Raw genomic sequence first — 20,519 nt, 5'->3', positions numbered from 1 at the left:
ATTGCTGTTCAAATTGTACATATTCCCGCAACAGGGGAGAGAGTTGTTCATCTAGATCCCTCACATACAATACCATGTCATCCGCGTATTGCGAAATAATTCATGGGCGCTGCCGTACCCCAGTGTGGCCTCCAAGTGCTTTTGCCATATTTTGCCTGCTAATGGCTCTAATGCGAGGGAAAAAAGCATCGGGGACAATGGGCAGCCTTGTCGCGTTCCACTACAAATTGCAAAACAGTCCAATACCCAGATGTTTACTTGCACCCACGCTACCGGGTTGGTGTATAGGATCTGTATCCGTTTTAGAAAAAAAAGGCGGCATGCCCATCCGCTGCAGCACTACAAACATATATCCCCACTGGATCGAATCAAATACTTTTGCAGCATCTAGTAGCACAGCAAACGCCAGAGTCTCTAAATCCAAATGATGTAATACTGCAAATATTGTACTTAGATTATGCATTGTAGATCGCTTAGGGACAAACCCTAATTGATCCGGATGTATTAACTTGGGGACCAAAGGCTGAAGTCTAGCTGCTATCATTTTAGCCAGGATGTTAGTGTCTAGATTCATTAAGGAGAGTGGTCTATAGGAGTCACACCTATTAGCTACTTTCTCAGGTTTCAGGAGCGTAACTATCAGAGCTTCCCTAAGGGAAGGAAGAAGTATACCAGTCTCATATGCTTCTGCAAAGACTTTTAATAGTTGTGGAGCAAGTTCATCTATATAGGCTTTATAGAACTCGCTGGGTAGGCCATCCAGCCCCGTAGCTTTACAAGTAGGGAGGGACCTGATGGCATCTTTGACATCCTCCTCATCAAATGGTTGCACCAAATACTCCCAGCACTATATCCTCCAAATAGGCTTTTATATAATCTGCAGCTACCTCTTGCCTTACCCCATATAGTTTAGAATAGAAGTCAATGAATAATTTATTTATTTCAGACACAGAATATTGGGCAACATCACCTTCATCTAGAAGCTCTGTAATATGAATCTGTCCCCTAGGGACTGCCAATCTATGCACCAGCGAGCGACTAGGTCGTCCGCCCTCCACATAGTATTGTGACTTTGAATGTTGTGATTTATGTAGCATTTCCTGATCAGCAGTCTGGTTGTGCTCCGAGGCCAGCTCTCTAATCTGTGCCAACAGGGTGGCTGTGGGGCATTGCTCAAAATCCAGTTCTAGTATGCGAATTTTGTCTGCTACGTGTTTTATTCAATTCCTAAGGTCTTTCAACACACCAGCTTGCGCCCCCATACACACTCCCCTTATTGTTAATTTTAATGCCTCACAAATACTGCTAGCACTATCCACCGAGCCCTCATTCTACAAGAAGAAGTTATTAATTGCCAAACTAACTTAAGCTCTGAAAACTGTGTCTGTAAGGGAGGATGGCTGCAACCGCCATTGGAACAGAAGTCTCTCTGTTGCAGGCTGGAATACGAAGCTCGATAAGCACTGGTGAATGGTCCGACCATGTTCTCGCCAAGTGTTTTACTAATGCCGTCCAGGGGCCCGCCTCCCGGGATATTAACCAATATTCAAGCCGTGACCATGATTCATGCGCTGTAGAAACAAATGTACCCTGCCACACCTCTGGATTGAGTGATCTTCATGCATCAATAAGGCCCTCTGCTTCCATCAGTTCATTCACAATCTTCTTCTTCCTGGGACCCTCCGAATTGGCAGAGTGGTCTAATCTGGGATCCAGGCAATCATTCAAATCACCGCCCCATATAACTATTGCTGTCGGGTAGGAGGAAATACGTCTCCATACGTCATTAAAAAAGGTAGAATCATCAATGTTAGGCCCATAGGAGTTAACAAACAGTACCATCTTATCACCCAACTTGCCTAACACTAGTATTATCCTCCCCTGCTCATCCTGTTCCGAGCTAATGTATGTATATGGGGTTCCTTTTTTTACTAAAATCATCACACCTCTAGAATATGAGGAGAATGATGAAGCCACCCGAGTCCCCGCCCACCGAGAGCCAACATGTACATCTGTGGTTTCAGCAAAATGCGTCTCCTGGAGAAACGTAACCTGCACACCTTGCCTATCTACAAAAGCCAGCCCACTTCTAATTATCTTTATCGTCTCACCTGTACCAGACTAAGGCACATATTGTTAACAATGTTTTGCTTATCACACGCTGCCGTACTGTAAACTGTAAACATCTCCTTACAGCTGCAATCCGCAATATCTGCCCAAGTCCCACTTCCCCCAACATCCTCCAACCCACTTCAGCACCACCAACTTGCCAAAAACAACCCAATCAGAACACAATGAATAACCTACCCCCCCAGAACCAAAAGAAATACACGGGGAACACCCATACGAGTGCACTAGAGTGCATAATGCCCTCCCACTAGTAGGGGGGGAGGCCGACTGTGCCCACTGTCCAACACACTCCGCGCCACTTCACTATACATGGTACATTGGCATCAAATATCAAATTAAGTTCTCTCAAATTTGATGCGCACCTTTACAGGATTCAAGTTTCGTAATCTGCTCACACTGGAATCATATTATTGCACCAAAGGCTGCAGATATATCAAATTCAATCAATAGTGTGAAACACTTCCAAATACCAGATGATCTGTTGGGGCCATGCGGCACCCCGCCATTCATTACTGTCCAACCATCATTAGCGGCCTGAGGTCATTATTCATCTGTATCTGGGTTGTCCGTTATGTCTTGATGCCGTTTCTTTAGCCGTTTTGCGTGTTCCATTTCGGCTTTTGGATTAGAGAAGATCTTAGACGCCCCCTCCGTGCCAATCCTGAGCCTTGCTGGGTACAGCATAGCGCATGGAATTTCTTCAGCTTGGAGCAATTTTTTAGTGGGGATGAACTCCCTCTGTGCAGACTGAACAGTGTTAGTAAAATTAGGAAAAAAGGCAAGCCTGTTCCCCTAGTGCATAATTTGCCCTTTTTCTCGCGCTGACCTACGAATCATATCACGATCGCGATAGTTAAGCAGCCTCAGGGTAATCGGCTGTGGCGGAGCACCCGAGCTGGGGCGCGCGGCTAAGATTCGATGTGCCCGCTCAACTATTAACATGGGTGAGACATTTTCAGGGCCAAAAATGTCCTTAAGCAACTCCTCAACATAGAGATCCATCTTTCCGACATGTGTAGACTCCGGAAGCCCCGTAATTCATGTTATTCCTCCTCAACCTTCCTTCCAAGTCCTTGTTCTTAGCTTGTATTAAAGCAAGCACTTTCTCCATGTCGAGAGATTTATCAGATACATCATCCTCAATGGTAGACACTCTTTGTTCGACCTCGCCCAATCTCATACCTTGTTTACCTAACTTTGCCATCATGTGGTCCATTCGTAAGTTGAGGGCGTCAATTTTTCCATCTATCGACTTCAGACTTTTTTGCATTGCAAGGAGCGTGGATTCGGGATTGGGCGCATTATCCAAAGGGGCCTCAGCCTCAGAGTCTGAAGCAGTCTTACTTTGTGTGCGCCCAGTTTTGCGCATTTCAAAGATCAGACGAGGCTGCGTTTTGTCTGGTTTTCCCATATTGACAAACACTTTAATATCTGCCTCCCAGAGCAGCTGTAGGATCTTGTGCCAGTAGTGGTATCCCATGCCGCCCCAACTGATCCCTATGTACCTCTCACGTCACTCTTAGCCACTAACCGTAGACTAATACAGAAACTGATTGCAGTTAAAGTCAACCATTCCACAGAGCCAATGTTCAGCAGTTAAAATAATAGACCATCCCTACAAAGCTATTCAAAGCAGGGCACTGCACAGACTCCAGTCCAACTGAACACAGTAATTTTCAGGTAACATATGCTGCACCCTGCAGTGCACGCCTCTGTCACCCTCTGGCCACTTCAGTGCTCAACTCTGTGCCAGCACTCCATCCATATACTACATCCTCCAGCCTGCTATTCAGCTGCACTCACCCTCACCTCCTCAGATGTGGAGCAAAGTTTACAGGCCTCTTTCAATATCCTGATACCCCCAAAGGGGCCGAGTTGACCCGCTTTGCTCACCACCACATACATCACTGAGCGGCGGCTCAGCTGGGTGTGTAAGGCAGCCGCAGCCTCACATGAGAACCACGTCTCGGGGAGCACCTTCGGCAGCCGCCGCAATTAACAGTCCCGGCACGTAGTTGACATTATTTCCATTGTCCACGCTCCCGCGCTGTAAATGCTGAGGCCAGCCAATGTAGTCCAGCTTGCTGCCGCCTCTACGGGCCCTCACCCGAGCCCTCCGATCTTGTTCCGGTGATCCATACCATATGGCTCGGGGAGCATGACGATGCCATTCCCCTCTGCACTGGAACCTCTACCTCTGCAGCCCTCACAATATCCCAGAACGACACCACCACTATACACCAATTACAAGGTCCATATTCTTCATGGTTCCTTATCAGTTGTGTCCAGCAGTATATACCAATAGGTATACAGAGAAAGGCAGTTTCCAAAATTCTTTAATCGATTATAATTCAGCTTGAGCACACAGCTGACACGTGTTTCGTCGAATGCCGACTTTTTCAAGGCTTAGCAATATGATAATCAATATAATACGTAGCACCATTTGACGGTATGTTTTTCGTCCAAGATAGTCAGAGTCAATCCAGCGCTACACATTTGTGTCAAACCTTCATTTAGGAACCAAACTCCCTGTATCACAGAGCAGTGTAAGCATGCAGGCCTGGACCTTGATAAGCCATGAGCCCTTAGTTCAAAGAGATTTCCAAAACGCCAGAAAGACAGTCCAGCTCAACACACGTACGCAGCAATCTTGCCGTGCGCCCTCAAGTGCCCCCATTTAGGGCCTTATTATGATGTCGGTTGGAGTCGCCTCTGACTGACACCATTTTGGTGAGGGAACTGCCCGACCATAGGTCGGTGGTTACGCACACCTGATTACGATGCGACCGCACATGGTACGGTCGCAAACTCCTATTTCTCAAAGGGAGCTTTTGCGGCTGCCAGAAATTGCCGTTGGTCGGTCACTCCGACTGCTGCCTCCGACCGCACGCATCCTAATGTGTCAGTGGGAACACAGCAGTAGATGCAGTCTGGAAAGCAACTGAAAACTTTCAGTTGTGGTCCGAACCACATCGTAATGAGGCCCTTAGTTATCTACGTTAGTGTCCCTGTTATATTGTTGATTTTGTGGTTTGTCTGATTATTTGGTTAAAGTTGTTCATACTTTTATTGGTTGTTATAGTAAGATATATATATATATATATATATATATATATATATATATATATATATATATATATATATATATATATATATATATATATATATATATATATATATATATATATATATATATATATATATATATATCCTCAGTGAGTCTGTTTCAGAAAACTCTACAAAGCAAGCTGTTCCCATTCCCAAAAGCTGATGTCATTTGGCTTCCACTCGGCTCAAGAAACGGAACGCGTCACATCCAACCTGGTATCCATAGGCAGTTTATTTTTTACATATTTTGCATTACACCAAGTGCATCATAGCAAAAATATGTTGCCTACACGTTTCGGCCATGGCCTTCCACAGGGCCATAGAGACGTGCACATAGAATGTCTGTTTAAAGGAGCACACCTGCCCAGCCCACTCCCACATTAAAAGCTCTACCATTTCATCAAAGACACATGACCTTTTTCATTATTCGTTTTTCAGTTTTTTACAGCTATGTTTCCTGCAATACTAAATTCAATGGGCTATAGATTGTGTTATGGCACATTGTGTTACCTAAATTACTTTAATGTGTGTTTATATTTAAACCTAAGTGTGCAATCCTTTTTGAACATTTAAGACAATATACATTTTTCACATATTTTTTGCATATTTTTTACATATTCTTTCTTGATTGTAAAGTACATACTACATGCACCCTTCAGTTTTTCCGAGGAAAAAATAAAGATTAATGACAACATGTTTTTCCTTTGGCACCATCACTTTTCTCAAAATAATGAGATGATAAAAATGAGAGAAGACAAGAAAAAGTGAGAGAATGTGAGAAACAGGGGCAAAAGGAGATGGAGAGAGAAAAGGGAGAGGTGCTTGGTAAAGTACCTTTGCACATCATGCATGTCATCTCCCTTACTCTGTTTAAGTCCTCTCCTTCTGACATAAAACTCTGCTATAGCCCATCTATCAATTTAAGTTTGTAAGCAGTTCAGACACCAAAATTTTTCTCATTGCTCTAAATTCCAGAAAATCTTAACCACATCTTTTTTTATATATAATTTATAATATATGCTGCTGCATAAGGCCCTTCACCTCAAAGTCGCTGATCTAAAATGCCATATATTCATTTATGTTGTTGGATGAGGTGTCATGAAGCAACAACATTCAACTACTATTTTACCCTGAATCCTTATCATATTTATAGAAAATGCTAGTGGATTTATTAATCATCATTGGTACAATCCTTTATGTCTACTTTTTATGCATTAGAGAAACAAGGGCACGATGTTAACAATTTAAGCATCCGGATTGCCTTAGGCTGTTGTTATAACAGGTTTTACAGAGATCTGATATAGATGTAAAATGACTTGTTCAATTCTAGGAATGGAAATTAAGTTCCATTTTGCCGATTAATAAATTATGAAGTACCTTGATCTAAAGTGCAATGTGCTGGTTTGATAAATAAAGTCTGGAACAGATCTAAAGTGATTCAATTTTTCACTTTTTCCCCTTATCTGATCAGATTGTATATTGTCAGAGCCTATTACTTATTATAACTTTTAATTAATAATGCACTTCTAAGTTCTTTTAGGTGCTTAAATTGCCTTAATTTGCAGAGCAAATTCAAAGTGCACCGTGCTTCCTGATATGTTAGTCACTCACTGTTTCCATAAAACAACTTTATAATGTACTTCATGCAAAATTAGGGCTTAATGCCTATTCAAAGTAAGTTTGCCCCATTCATTCATAACCAGCCTAATAGTGCATCATTAGATCCTGTTGTTTTGTGTTTTATTTATATATATGCATATGTACATCTATTTAGCCCACATCTCTCACTTTTCATCCAAGCAGATCTTAATCAATTCTGCAACTACTTATTTAAGTGATCTGTTACTTCATCATATATAGTTCTTCTCAACCAATACATTTAGAGGTATACATAAAGCTCAGCATCCATGTTCAACCCCCACGGCTTCTCAGTACCCATTAATAAAATCCATCTTGATTCTGATCTCTGTAAGTTTGATTCTCTGTCCCCTCCTCTTGGTTTAAATAAAATGGGTTGGATGCCATACAACACAAATTTGTTAATGTCACCACTGTGAATTGCCCAAATATGTTTGGCGATAAATATGTAAAATCCTTATTCGAGATTGCCCATATGTGTTGTAAAATCCAAAGCTTGAATTTATTGATTCTGCTGCCTATATAGATCTTTTCGCACTCACGTTCTAGTGCATAAACCTCATGGGTACTTTCACAGTGTATATGTTCATTAATCTTTTTAATCCTTCCATCAACCAGTTTCACTGTTGCTGCTTTTTGTCTCCCATTTACAGGCTTTACACATCACATATTTATAAAAGCCTGGTTTCTTTGAGGGTAGCCAACCACATATCGTTTCTTGACTGGGCATGAAGCTTTGAACCATATGATCTCCCAATTTGGTCATTATTTGATAGGTAATGCTGGCATAAATCTGTACATAATCTTTTAGGTCCTCATCTTCTTCAAAAAATTTCCAGTTATTCCTGATTAATGTTTTTTCCTAATTTTCTGACTTATTGAAATCCATGATAAATCTGATTGTACTTTATTTTTTGGAAGTAGAAGATCATTTCTATTTTCCTGTTTGGCTCTTTTCAATGCATCTATCAGCACTGACATTAGATATCCACGTCTCATGAATCTTTGTGTCATCTCAAGTGACTGATCATTAAAATCCTTCTCTTCGGAGAAATTCCTTTTCACCCTCAGATTTTGGCCATACGGTATGCTCCATTCTAAGGCTGCTGGATGTGCACTTTTGGTGAAAAGGAAATTGTTCCCACTTGTTGGCTTTCTAACGATTTCTGTACAGATCTTTTCTTGAACAATATACAGCTGAATATCTAAGAAAGTCAATTCAGTCTTGCTTATCTTATAAGTACATTTGAAGTTCTGTGGATTTTCATTTAAGGATTCCAGGAAATTTTCCAATTCAAATAGTTCACCCTCCCAAATCAAAAATAAATTGTAAATTAATCTTAACCACAGGAAAACTTTCTTTAAACTTTCAGAATTTTCCTCGGTCCAAATGGTTTCAGTTTTCCAATAGCCCATGATTAGATTTGCATATGTGGGAGCGAAGGAAGTACCCGTAGGTGTCTCCTGCTTTTGTACATAGAACTTGCCATCAAAGATACAAATATTGTTGTTTATGTATGCTCCATTAGGCTTAGGGACCTTGACCTTAGATAATGCCTACTTGCTACCAAACTATCCTCGTGTCTTATAGCTGTATATAAAAAGCCAACATCAACCGTTGCTATTATATAGCTTTGTTTCCAAGGCATGTTGTTTATTCAATTTAGAAAGTCCATAGAGTCTCTAATGTAGGATGGAAGACTGGAGACATACGGAAATAAAAAGATGTCTACAAATCTTGCAACAATCTCCAACAGGGAATCACAAGAACTGACTATAGGTCACCCTGGTGGATTATTGATCTCCTTGTGGATCTTTGGTAGGAAGTAAATAGTTGGTGAAATTGCATGTTCTTTTTTCAAATAAAAATATTAATTGTCATTGATAAGTTCTCGATCATGCCGTTCCTTTAACTGTCTATGAAAAGTCCCCATCACGTCTTTTGTTGGATCTGTTGGTAGTCTTTCATAGTGGCACTGATTGTTTAGTTGTCTTCTCACTTCTGATGTATATTTACTCCTCTCCATGATGACAGCATTCCCCCCTTTAGCCAAGGGTTTTATTATTATATTTGTATTCTCTTGTATCTTCTTTAGAGCTGACCAATCATCAATTGTCATGTTCTCCTTGTGTTTCTGAAACTGTCCTTTGGTTCCTCTGATTGCTATTTTTCTTATTTCATCCGAGATCAGTTCCTGAAAAAGATCCACTTTATTACCAGGTGGTAATTGGAGGCAAAATTATGAATAGCTTTTTCTCCCACTATTCACTGAGCGGTCTGTGTCAATATTCAATTCTGCACATAATTGTTGGTCAGTTAGATTCTTTGAGATGCGTCCACCAGTTGACAATTCCTCCTCCAAATCCAGGAGTGTTCTTAATGTGGGATGTCCTGCCTTGTTTAAATCGACGGTGTCTGTTAGCTTCCACTTCAAATTTCCTGATCTCTCTTTATTGCAAAGTATTTCCTGAGTTTAAGTTTATGGCAAAACCTGTAAAGATCAATTCTTCCCCTCGCTAAGTCCATCACTACACTGGGGAAGAACTAGAGGCCTTTATTTAAAAGGTGTTTATGTTTCAAATCTAGTGGCATGCTGAAGAGATTGATTACCAGCCCTTCTTTCACTGTAATTCTGTTTTTCATTAAATTGTCTGTTTTTTTCAGACTTTTCTTATTCCCTCCTCCTCTGCCACGTTTTCTTCTTCCTGCTTCTCCTTGGTCTTTTGATTTGTTTGATTGGTTCCTCCTCTGCCTCCCCCTCTTGTCGTCATTTGGAGGAGACATACTTCTCCTGAAAAATCCAATTTCAGTAGGCTTCAGGATACCCCCTCATCTCCAGAGCTAACTTCAGAACATTCGACAATTGATGGCAGTTCTCTTCTACCTCTCATTTGGTCCATTCTTTGTCTCATATGCAGAGCATCATGATATCTGGCAAAAGTGTAAATTCTGCCCAGTGCATAATCTGTTTGGTCCCTATTAAATGTTTTCAGCTTTTTCATTTGAACATCTCTGTTAGAAACGGGGTAGCTTGGCACGGAGCGGGTAGGCCAAACTCTAGAGCAATGTGTAAAGCATCTGCGCAGTCCACACTCACAGGCGACACCCTGGGCATACTACAAAAGAGACTCCACACCAGGTTGTGTAAAAGTAGCTTTTTGTATTAAGAAAACACATTAGACTAGTAATCACAGTCGCATATAACACTGTGCCAACTGGCGCCAGGCTTCACTTTTACAGGGGAATTATTTACAGGGCAGGGCCAATCGGGCCACTGCCAGAACTATCATAGAGCACAGGGGGTAAATGTAAGAGCATCAATAAATGTGTAACAGCCAGTAGCTACTGGCAAGTCCATGCACCTACTAACATCCTATTAGCACAAGCCAGGAACATAAAGCATCATACCTTTAGAATCAGGTATCAATCACCTTTGCCGTAGGCCTGGAATGAAAACATCAGGTTAGGCATAGAAATGCAAAATGCATAATCATATTAGCATTGGCATAAAATGCAACATTAGGCATACCATCACACTATGCGTAAAAATAGGCATAGGTCACATTGGGCATAAACATAAGGCCTCATCACATTAGCATCGGGCAGAATCACATGGGCATGTCAGACATAAACCTAGATCACCATAGCAAGATCTTAGGCATAACCTTAGGCATAGGAACCCCTCATGTATCATATCAGCATAAACAGAAAAACATTATGCATAACACCAGCAATGTACGCATTGGGGGAAGCATTAGGCATACGCCTCATTAGCAGTGGCCTAACCCTGTAACATCCTAATTAGACATCAAGAATGCATTATACCACAAGGATGGGGTGTGAATCACATTTGCATCATAGTATGATCTTGGGCATAATCACCAAATCAGCAATGCGAACAATAGGGAAGAGCATTATCAGCATCAATGCATTAGGCATACAAACACATTAGAGCAGGCGTAAGCCGCTTTAGATCAGGTCGAAGCAGCTTCTGCATGAAACCAGCAACGTAAGCATTAGGAAAAAAACATTAAGTAACAACCTTAGGCATCTAAACACATTATGCATCCTATCAGCATAAATCAGAGTAGGCATAAGCATATCATGCATAGAATTAGTAGTACTCAGCATTTCCTGATTGTCATCACCAGTAATGCAGGGCACACCTTATACATGCCCAAGCGTTGCCAAGATTAGTCATTGGCACCACTGCACCTGGGGAGCCCCTACTCGGGGGCTACTAAACCCAAATGTGCCCAATGTTGCGGATTAGTCTTTGGCACAACTGCGCCTGGGGTATCCTCTCTCTGGGACTCTAAAATTACCAATGCCCCAAACGTCGCAACTGCCCACTGTCCGGTGGGGCAGTTGAGTACAGTAAAATCAGTACTATCAAGTGCGAGCCCCCTCCGGGTCTCTAGAACCAAAAATGTGGTTGCCCACAAAAACGTTGCAGTGGCCCGCAACTGCGGCGCCGCTGTGTTGGGTAAACTAACAGGAAAGCCTGTTCCCTCTAGACACTCAAACCCCCTTAGATGGAGAAAGACCTACTTTGCTCAGCCTTTGCTCTCTACACAACTCTTCATCCTGTACCTACTCATTCACCCAAGCCCCCATAGTTGGCCAGGCTCTTACTACTTATAGCCTTCACCCTGTACACAGCTATTCACAGAGAGCCCACTTTCTCCAGACGCCCAATGTCATGCAGCCCCGGAGAGATTGAGGTAATCACAGAGAACACGTTCTTGAACTTCTACTTGACCTTGAAAAAGGCCTTGGCCGATTGGCCACTGGGCGAATCATGTGTCGGCTGTTTCTTGGACATCGTTAACCTGTGCATACAAGACAATAAAGGAACTATTTATTGTTCAACGCAACACATCTTGTGGAAAATTTCTTTCCTAAAGAAATCATTGCATAACCAAAGGGTACGAACCTCCATCAACTTACCACATTATCTCTCTTCCAATGACTGTTGGGTTTAGCCATTTGTGAGGCACGTACCAGGAACATATTGAGTCTCAAAGACATGGGCTGAAATCCCAATTTTGCACACCCTGGTTACCCTGCACTAATTTCCCCGTAACAACCCAGCACTTACCTGCAGTTTCTTCGGTAACGCGTCAGAGAGCAAGAACGTCTTTGGCGTGTTCTCTCGATGACTACTTATGTTCTTCTCTTCCGGCTCTCAGCTCTTCTTCCGGGACATGCAGAGATATTGAAGTTCCCTTGCCGGATGCTTCTGTTCACTGTAATACCTTCTGGTCAGCTTTCTCCTTGCTCCTTCTTTCCTATTCCTGCAAGGGAGAGACAGAGAGAATGTATTTCAAAGAATTCTAGCCTCCAGCCTACGGTAGGATTACATAAACCTAAGCATCTTGGAATTATACTTATCTGATTATCTACTTCTCAAGTAGTGTAGAGCTAGTTTCTATGCCATGATTACTGCTGCGTTTTCTCTTATGCTGTGAAATAAGAGAATGGTATTTGTTACTTATTTGTGAATTGCTTGGTTATCCCATCCCATCCTGACCCAGCACCTTTTTGTGCAACATTTTTCTTCATTTTTATCCTGTCTAGGAATTATTATTTGAATTTTTTTCCCAGTAGTTCAGGATAGTATTTTGTTTTTGAGTCTAGATGAATCTAGATGGTGGTCTCCGTTAAGGTTAGTATTGTTCATGCTTATCATGATTGAATGCCTAATTCTGCAGTCCTAACGCTAATATGTAATACTTCTACCATTTTTAAACACAACAGTTTTAGCTTTAAGTCCTAGTCGTCCATATCTTCAATTTTAGTAGAAGAAGGATGTCCAGCAGGTATCTCTCCTACATTTAAACACACGTCCTTAATAACATTACTATCATTGTTCAAAGGGACATTACTTATCTTCTGTTATTTTTTACCCACTAGGAAACATATATTCCACCAATAAGATTATCACACCAGACGTGCCAGTGAGTTCTACTCCTTCTCCCTTTCCTTGTTTTGTTCCCCCTCTTCCCCACTTTCTCCTCTTTAGCTTTGACTCTGTTGAGCTAAAATTGTGGGTGAAGGAAGTTGGGATTGAGCATCTGTTTGTTTACCTCGCCCCTGCCAAAACACCAGGTGAGACTCACACCCAAGCCTCCTTAGGTGACCAAGCCTTTACTACGCACAGCCTTCATTCTGTACTGAACCCTTCACAGATGGCTGATCTCTTGTAGGGATCCAACAACAGATGGATGGGCAAGTACTCGTTGCTCATGGTCTTTGCTCTATACACAGTTCTTCTTGGAGAGACCTCTCCCTCCAGACAACCATACCCCCTTAGGTGGATAAGCCCCTCCTATGAACAGACTTCCTTATGTACACCCAAGCCCTCTTAGATGGCTACGTCCGTACTGCACACATCTTTGCCCTACATACAAGTTGTCATGTAGAGGCGACTTCTTCCAGACACCAATGTCTCCTTAAGACCAAGCCCCTACCGCACACAGCACTTGCACTGTACATAACTCTTCACAGACAACACACTGCTTCTAGACATCCAAGGCCATTAGGTGCATATATACAACTCTTCAGAGAGACCCCACTCCCTCCACACACCTAGCAGCCTTAGGTGACCAAGCACTTATTATGTACAGCATTTGCCCTGTACACCACTCTTCACAAAGAACCCACTTCCTCCAGGCACCCCAGCACCATTAAGTGGCCAAGCCCCTACTATATACTGCCTTTGCCCTTTACATAACTATTCATGGAGAGTTCACTGCCTCAAGACAACCAAGTTCCATTAAGTGACCAAGCCCCTACTCCACACAGTTTTTGCAATGCACTCAACCTTTCATGAATAGCCGAGCTCTCATGGGGACCAACCAACAACATATGGTTGGGCAAGGATTTGCTTCTCTGCCTTCTTACCCTATACACACTCCACAGACGGCCCACTCCCTCCAGACACCTAATCCCCCTTCAGAGAGCAAACCCCTGCTACAAACTAGCTTTGCCCAGTAAACAACTCTTGATAGAAAATCCACTTCCTGTAGACACCCAAAGCACCTTAAGTGGCCAAGCCTCTACTACGCACAGCCTTTGCCTTGTTCACAGCTCTTCTTAAAGCTTCTTTTCAGTAACTATAGGTTATCAGCTTCGGCATCTCCTGCTGTGCCTCATTCCTGCTGTGACCTGGGTCTTGAGAACATGTCCTACTGCTCCGAGTGCAGTGTGTTTTGCTGCTCTAAGTGCAGCCTGTCCTGCTGCTCCAAGTATTGCGATACAACGATTTGAAGTTAGGTGTCACTGTAAAAGTGTGGTGGGTGCACAGAGGTGGGTGAGTGTAGAAGAGTCTCAAGCCCCACCGGCCATGGCGCCCAATCTATACAAAGTGTCCACATGCCACAGCATGCTTGTGCATGCACCTCAGTGCCAACTAGAAGTTCTTAGGCCCCCTGTGCATGTATTGGAAGCCATTTTGATGTACTGGATCTCTATGCTTTGGCCTTTGTTACCTAAGATTCACAAAAATCTTGTTGATCCACCTATGAGGCCGATAGTTTCCACACGTGGATCCCTTCATGAACCAGTGGGCAAATATCTTGATAAACATCTACAACCACTGGTACAACAAATGTCTACATATATCAGAGACACCACTGACTTTTTGAAAACTCTCCATGACACTGCCATTAAGTGGGGTGAAGACATGTATATCTGCACCATCGATGTCACAGCTTTATACACCTCAATACCACATAACCTTGGTATAGAAGCGATTGAATTCTTTTTATTACAATCACAACAGGAACAGCATTTCAAAGTGTTTTTATTGGAGCTTCTTCATTTCACTTTATACCATGGTTATTTTTCTTACAATACTCAATTTCTTTTACAACTCAACGGTACTACTATGGGAAATTTTGCAGCTCCCAGCTCTGAAAATCTGTTCATGCACAAGTTTGAACTTCATAACATCATCAATAATGATCTATGGAAGACTCACTTAGTTCTATTTCTTCGTTACATTGATGATATCTTTCTCATCTGGAGGGGTTCAAAACACATATTAATGAATGCCGTTGACCAACTCAATACAGTTGATGAAAGACTTAAGTTCACATCCAACATTCATAAGTCTAAAATCAATTATCTTGATGTTTTGGTGTACATCAAAGACAATAACATAGAAACTACCTTATACAGAAAAGACACAGACAGAACTAACCTGGTATACTTTACCAGCTTTCATCAACCAGCTCTCAAGAGACACTTACCATATTCTCAACTACTCAGGATCAAAAGAATCATTTCAGAATCTGAACAACTCACACAGAACGTTTCAATGATGGAGCGCCGGTTCTGCAACCGCGGTTATCCTCAAGAAATCATAACCAAAGCTACTGATCGAGTATCATCAAAATCCAGATCTCAGCTTTTGATTACCAAAGGAAGCATCAAAGCCACATCTAGAGCAATTATGGTTTCCAAGTTTTCCACTGAGAGTTTTAATTTCAAGAAAGTTATTTTAAAACATTGGCCTGTGTTACAGGTAAAACTTGACTTCAAGAATATTTTCTCAGACAGACCCTTGTTTGCCTACGAGAGAAGCAAAAACCTAATGGAATTACTCAAACCATCAAAGAAACATGATCTGACTATAACATATAAAGGCACTGTGCCCTGCCATAATTGTGGAAACTGTAACAACATCATCAAGGGCAATTAAACGCAACATCCCACACATGGGTTCAACATCAAGTTATATGTCACGGCCACTTGTGATTCCAAGAATCTTATCTACATGCCTAAGTGCCCATGGGGCCTGGTATATATTGGCAAAACAGAAAGAAAGATCAAAACCAGACTCAATGAGCATATGAGTAACATTCGAAACAAGAACATCAAATCTTCAGTGGCTGCACATTTCATTGACCATAATCACAACATTAGCCAATTAAAATTTTTGATATGTGAAGTAGTACATATCAAAAAAGGCAGAGACAATCGCAAATTTCTCCTTCAAAGAGAGACTGCTTGGATTTATAGAATGAACTCACTGGTACCCCACGAACTCAATGACCTCGTTGAATTTAGTTCTTTTTTGTAAACAACCACACTCTTTGTACTATGTCCTGCTTTCATTACATCCAGTTTCAGCTACCCTTTTCACCATCTGTTTTTCTTTCATCATTTTTTTCTTTAATCATTTATTCCTACTTATTTGTTAACGCTTGCTTTATACACCGTTCTCTTCACTCTTTAATTGTTTTTTATTTTTCATACCTTCCCTGACTTTTTTCAGTATCATTTCGGTATTGAGTGATTCATATATATGTCCCATTCTAACATGGCCGTCACATTCTTTAAATCACCCTCATGTTTCTACTTTCATATTTCCCCCTATTATATTTTTGCATTTATCTAATTTTTATATTTATTTATTTTCTGGTTCTCGTCAACATTGCACATTTTTGGATGGGCGACGTATATTCTTTTTCTACCCTTTTTTTCTACTTTTTCCATTCCAACATGGCCGCCATACTAATGAAGAACGTAACACACGTAATATGTTCCTTTTCACTGTTTATAATCGTGGCGGTCCATGGCCGCCATGTGAAGATTTGCGAACATCGTGAGAACGCTGAACGCTAACTTGACTAATATCAAGGTGCGGGTACTTCTGTTCACAAACCTTCGGGACACTGGTTACATGGGTTTTAATCTTGGTTCTTTTTCTGCTACTTATATGCTGTCTTTGCATTTAATTTTAGTTTTCTTCGTTTCTCCACTCAACGGTTTACCTACAATGAGTATGTTCTGATGGTGAATTATTAGGAATAAACTCAGCATTTAAAATCACTTGAAACTCCTGGTTTACTTTTAAATATGTAAGTGCCCATGTAGGTGTGTGCAGGTTTCTGGTCACTTATGGGCATGTATTGTAACACGATAGTGGTGTCTTTAGGTCGAGGGTTTTGACCTCCCTCACATGATGTTCCACTTTTGATGATGTGTGGTCTGGCTTAGGAGACCTCCATTTAAGATACTCTCGTAGAGCGACTCATGGTGGTTTTGTTTGTCACCCCACCTTGGTTTATTTATTCATTTATTGAGTATTATTATTATTTTTTACTGTGAGACCATAGTGGCCTCTGGCAGCACTGTTGCATGTTGGTCCCCTTGCTGTATTGGGCAGTCACCACCATCAGTTGGCATGCTCCACTCTTAATTTGTTGATTAGAAGCAATGTTGTGGTATTGTTTTATTTTTAGTATTGTATAAACCCCTGTCCTGAAGAGGCCTAAGAAGAAAAGGCTGAAAAGTGATCACGTCGACACTCTTTTGGAGGAGTCTTTGGATTGACAGTGATTTTTGGAACTGTGTTGTGTCACACTAGAGTTAAACTAACCAGTGTAATAGCCATTTAGTGTTTCACTTTTTTGACTACCTCTAAGTGGTTTGTCTAGAAGTATAGGGGGGACAATTGTGTGAATAATTTTGTTAGGGTTATTGTTATTTTTTTCATGTTTGTTTTTTATTGTAATGTAAAACATATTGTGATTAATGTCAATTGTTGCGCCTTGAATAGGTGTCCCTGCCTGTGTGTGTGATATACTGATTTTGATATATTCGCTATGAATAATGGTTATTGCTGAGAGGGTAATTAAATGTGCTCTACTTGGAAAAGTGTTTAGTATTGTTTCCTTTATAACATTTTTCTATTGTATAAAATCCACTAAACTTACAGCACACACCATCTCAAGCTCATCCAATGTTTTGTCACATTCCTCGCTCACCTCCAGTAGTTAATTTAGACAATCAGCCACATAACTCTTGGCCCCTGCCACATAGTCCCACTTGTAATGAAACTCTTGCAATCTTTATTATCATTTGGCAATATGAGGAGTAGCTCTTCGACCCACTTTAGTGGTGAAAAGTTCCACCAATATTCCTAAAATGTTACATTCCCCACCTCAAAGCAAAAGCTTCTTTCTCTATTGTTGAATATGTGATTTCAGCTCCCCTTAAAGGTTTGGATGCGCAAGATATTGCTTTCTCACACCCATCGACCCTTTATTGCATAATGCACGGCAACAAGACCTAAATTGCTCGCATTGGTGGGGATGATAAACCAATAATTTATGTCAAAAGGCTTAGGGGGAGGATTCCCACAATTTTCTTCTTGATTAATTCAACATTTACCTCACATTCATCATCCCACATATACCTCACATTTTTAAGATCCACCTCAGACAAACTGTTATTGACAAATTTGGCATAATACTCCACTGAACCGAGAAATAAGCAGAGCTGGTCTTTTTCTTTGGGTTTTAGCGCACCTTGAATGGCTTGTTGGATCATCACTTTGGATTCAGTTCCCCTACTAGATACATGGTGACACAAATAGTCCACCACTTCTTGGAAGAACTTGCATTTGTCTTTCCTTAGAGTCAACCAATTGGACCTTACAATTTCCAACACTCTCCTCACTCTGTCATCATGCTTGGACTCCCTCTTACCAAAAATCAAGATGTCATCTTGAAAGAATACGACAACTTTGGTGTTTCTAAATAAATTACTCATCAACCGCTGGAACATGACTCATGCCGATGCCAGACCAGATGGCATACAGACATAGCAATATTCACCCTCAGGCGTAACAAACGATGTTATGTGCCTACAATCCTTAACTTAATCTGGTGGTAAGCTGAAGATATTTATTTATACCCTGTCATTATTATTTAAGAGAGAGAGCGCTATGCTTTACCTCACAGATCTTGATACACATTTGCCAAGCGTGAGAGCAGGGCAGTGTCCCTGTTACCCCTGCTGTATCTTTCTTTCACTAATGCATCTCTATAGGAAGATAACCACGCCGTCACCAGCGACGTTGCTGCGCATGCTTTTTCCAGTGTCATATTGGGGAAATAATAATCTTAGTTTCATCCTGCATTTAATTTTCCTTTGGTTCCCTCACAGTTATCAGCCCAACGACTGTGCCTATAACTGTAATCCATCTGGAGCAAAGTGTGCTCACTGACAAAGACGGGTGAGTGCTTCCACTCACTTATTACACACTGAAGCCTGAAGATCTGATGATGACGCTATCCACCGAATCACACTAAGTGGAGATTAAATACATTGCAGTCTGTGAATGTGTGGTTGAGGGTCTCCGAGACAAAAGGTTTTGACACTCTGATACTGAGACTTATTGTGGTTCATTCTCCACCTTTCTGATAGCTTACCAATAAGCTTAAGAGACATCTTAAGAAATGAACAAACTAGCACCACCCAATGTCGTCAGCATGTCATTGATGTTAGGCAGGGGTAGGCGATCCACCCAAAGTTTTGAATTTAGATCTCTCAGATCCTTACACATTCTTAGAGACTTGGCAGCTTTGTGTGCCAGAGCTATGAGGGCTATGAGGGCTAACCATTCTGATTCCTCAATGGGCTCAAATTTACTTGTAAAATACAGTCTCTCTAATTTGAGTTTCAATTCACCACGCAAGCTTAGTGGCATCTTGCGTACCTAATGCATCACCATTTGTGTATCATCTTTGAGAATTATGTGTTGCTGAAAACTCTCGAGTTTTCCCAATACCTCATTAAATAATTCAGGTTAATCCTTGACCCACTCATCAGCTGTTAAATGTAAACCGGGCTTGAATTGGGGAGGTTTGCTTTTTGCTGTGCTCTATAGACCCTTTTCAATTTCCATCTAGATAATACCATTTCAGGATTATTGGGGTCCAAAACAATCTCAAGCTCCCCTTCCTCATCTCAACCTACCAAATTTTCATCTTACTAGACAATGTATACTGGTCCTGTAACTGAATTTCCATCAAATTTACCCACGACCTCTATCCTCTTGCCCCATATGCAAAAATTGCAAAGGACCAAAAAACCAGCACAAAATGTTGACACACCCAAGTGCTAGTCCTATATGAGATTGAAGAGGTGAAAACTTTGTTTAAATGAAGGAAGAGAGTGATTTCAGCCGATCAGATGTCTTTCTTTTGAGTCAGAGGTACTGTGGTGCAATATTCGGATACCGATGTACCGGAGATACCCAAAAATGATGAAACGTCAGAAAGACACAAGGCATCCTCCTTAATTGTGCATAACAGATTACCTCTAGGCTCACAGCTAAATTAAAAACACCCCTTTATATAATATAAAACGTTTGTACACCCACAAGACCCATAATAGAATGTAAATTTCATACAGGGCTCCAGTGGGTCCCTTTCCTTGGTTCACTGGGAATACTGTGGTACCTTTGAGAGGTCAAAACAAATAAATAATAACTGTTATTAAGTTGTGAAATTTCAAGACACTACTAAATATGCTCTGGATCAACTAAACATAAGAGTGACGTTATACTTAACTATACTAGTAAAATCTTACTTTACATTTAAAGAAAACTTGAAAATAACTAAAACAAACAAAGATTAAAGTAACTTGATAGTTAAGTATGGTAACAAGATCTGACTTTAGGTTATAAAATCACAGCAATTCACTACAAAAACCAAAGGTTAAAGGGATGATATAATAAGATATGGAAGAAAGACATTGATTTTTGTTCCAGAAAATGCTAAACACTCACTGAAAAAAAGGTTTACCAAATGTTATAGTTAAATGGCACTGTCAGACATTAAAT

Source organism: Triturus cristatus, chromosome 4_1 (genome assembly GCF_964204655.1).
Source record: "Triturus cristatus chromosome 4_1, aTriCri1.1, whole genome shotgun sequence".
NCBI lineage: Eukaryota > Metazoa > Chordata > Amphibia > Caudata > Salamandridae > Triturus > Triturus cristatus.
This window is presented reverse-complemented; position numbering follows the sequence as displayed.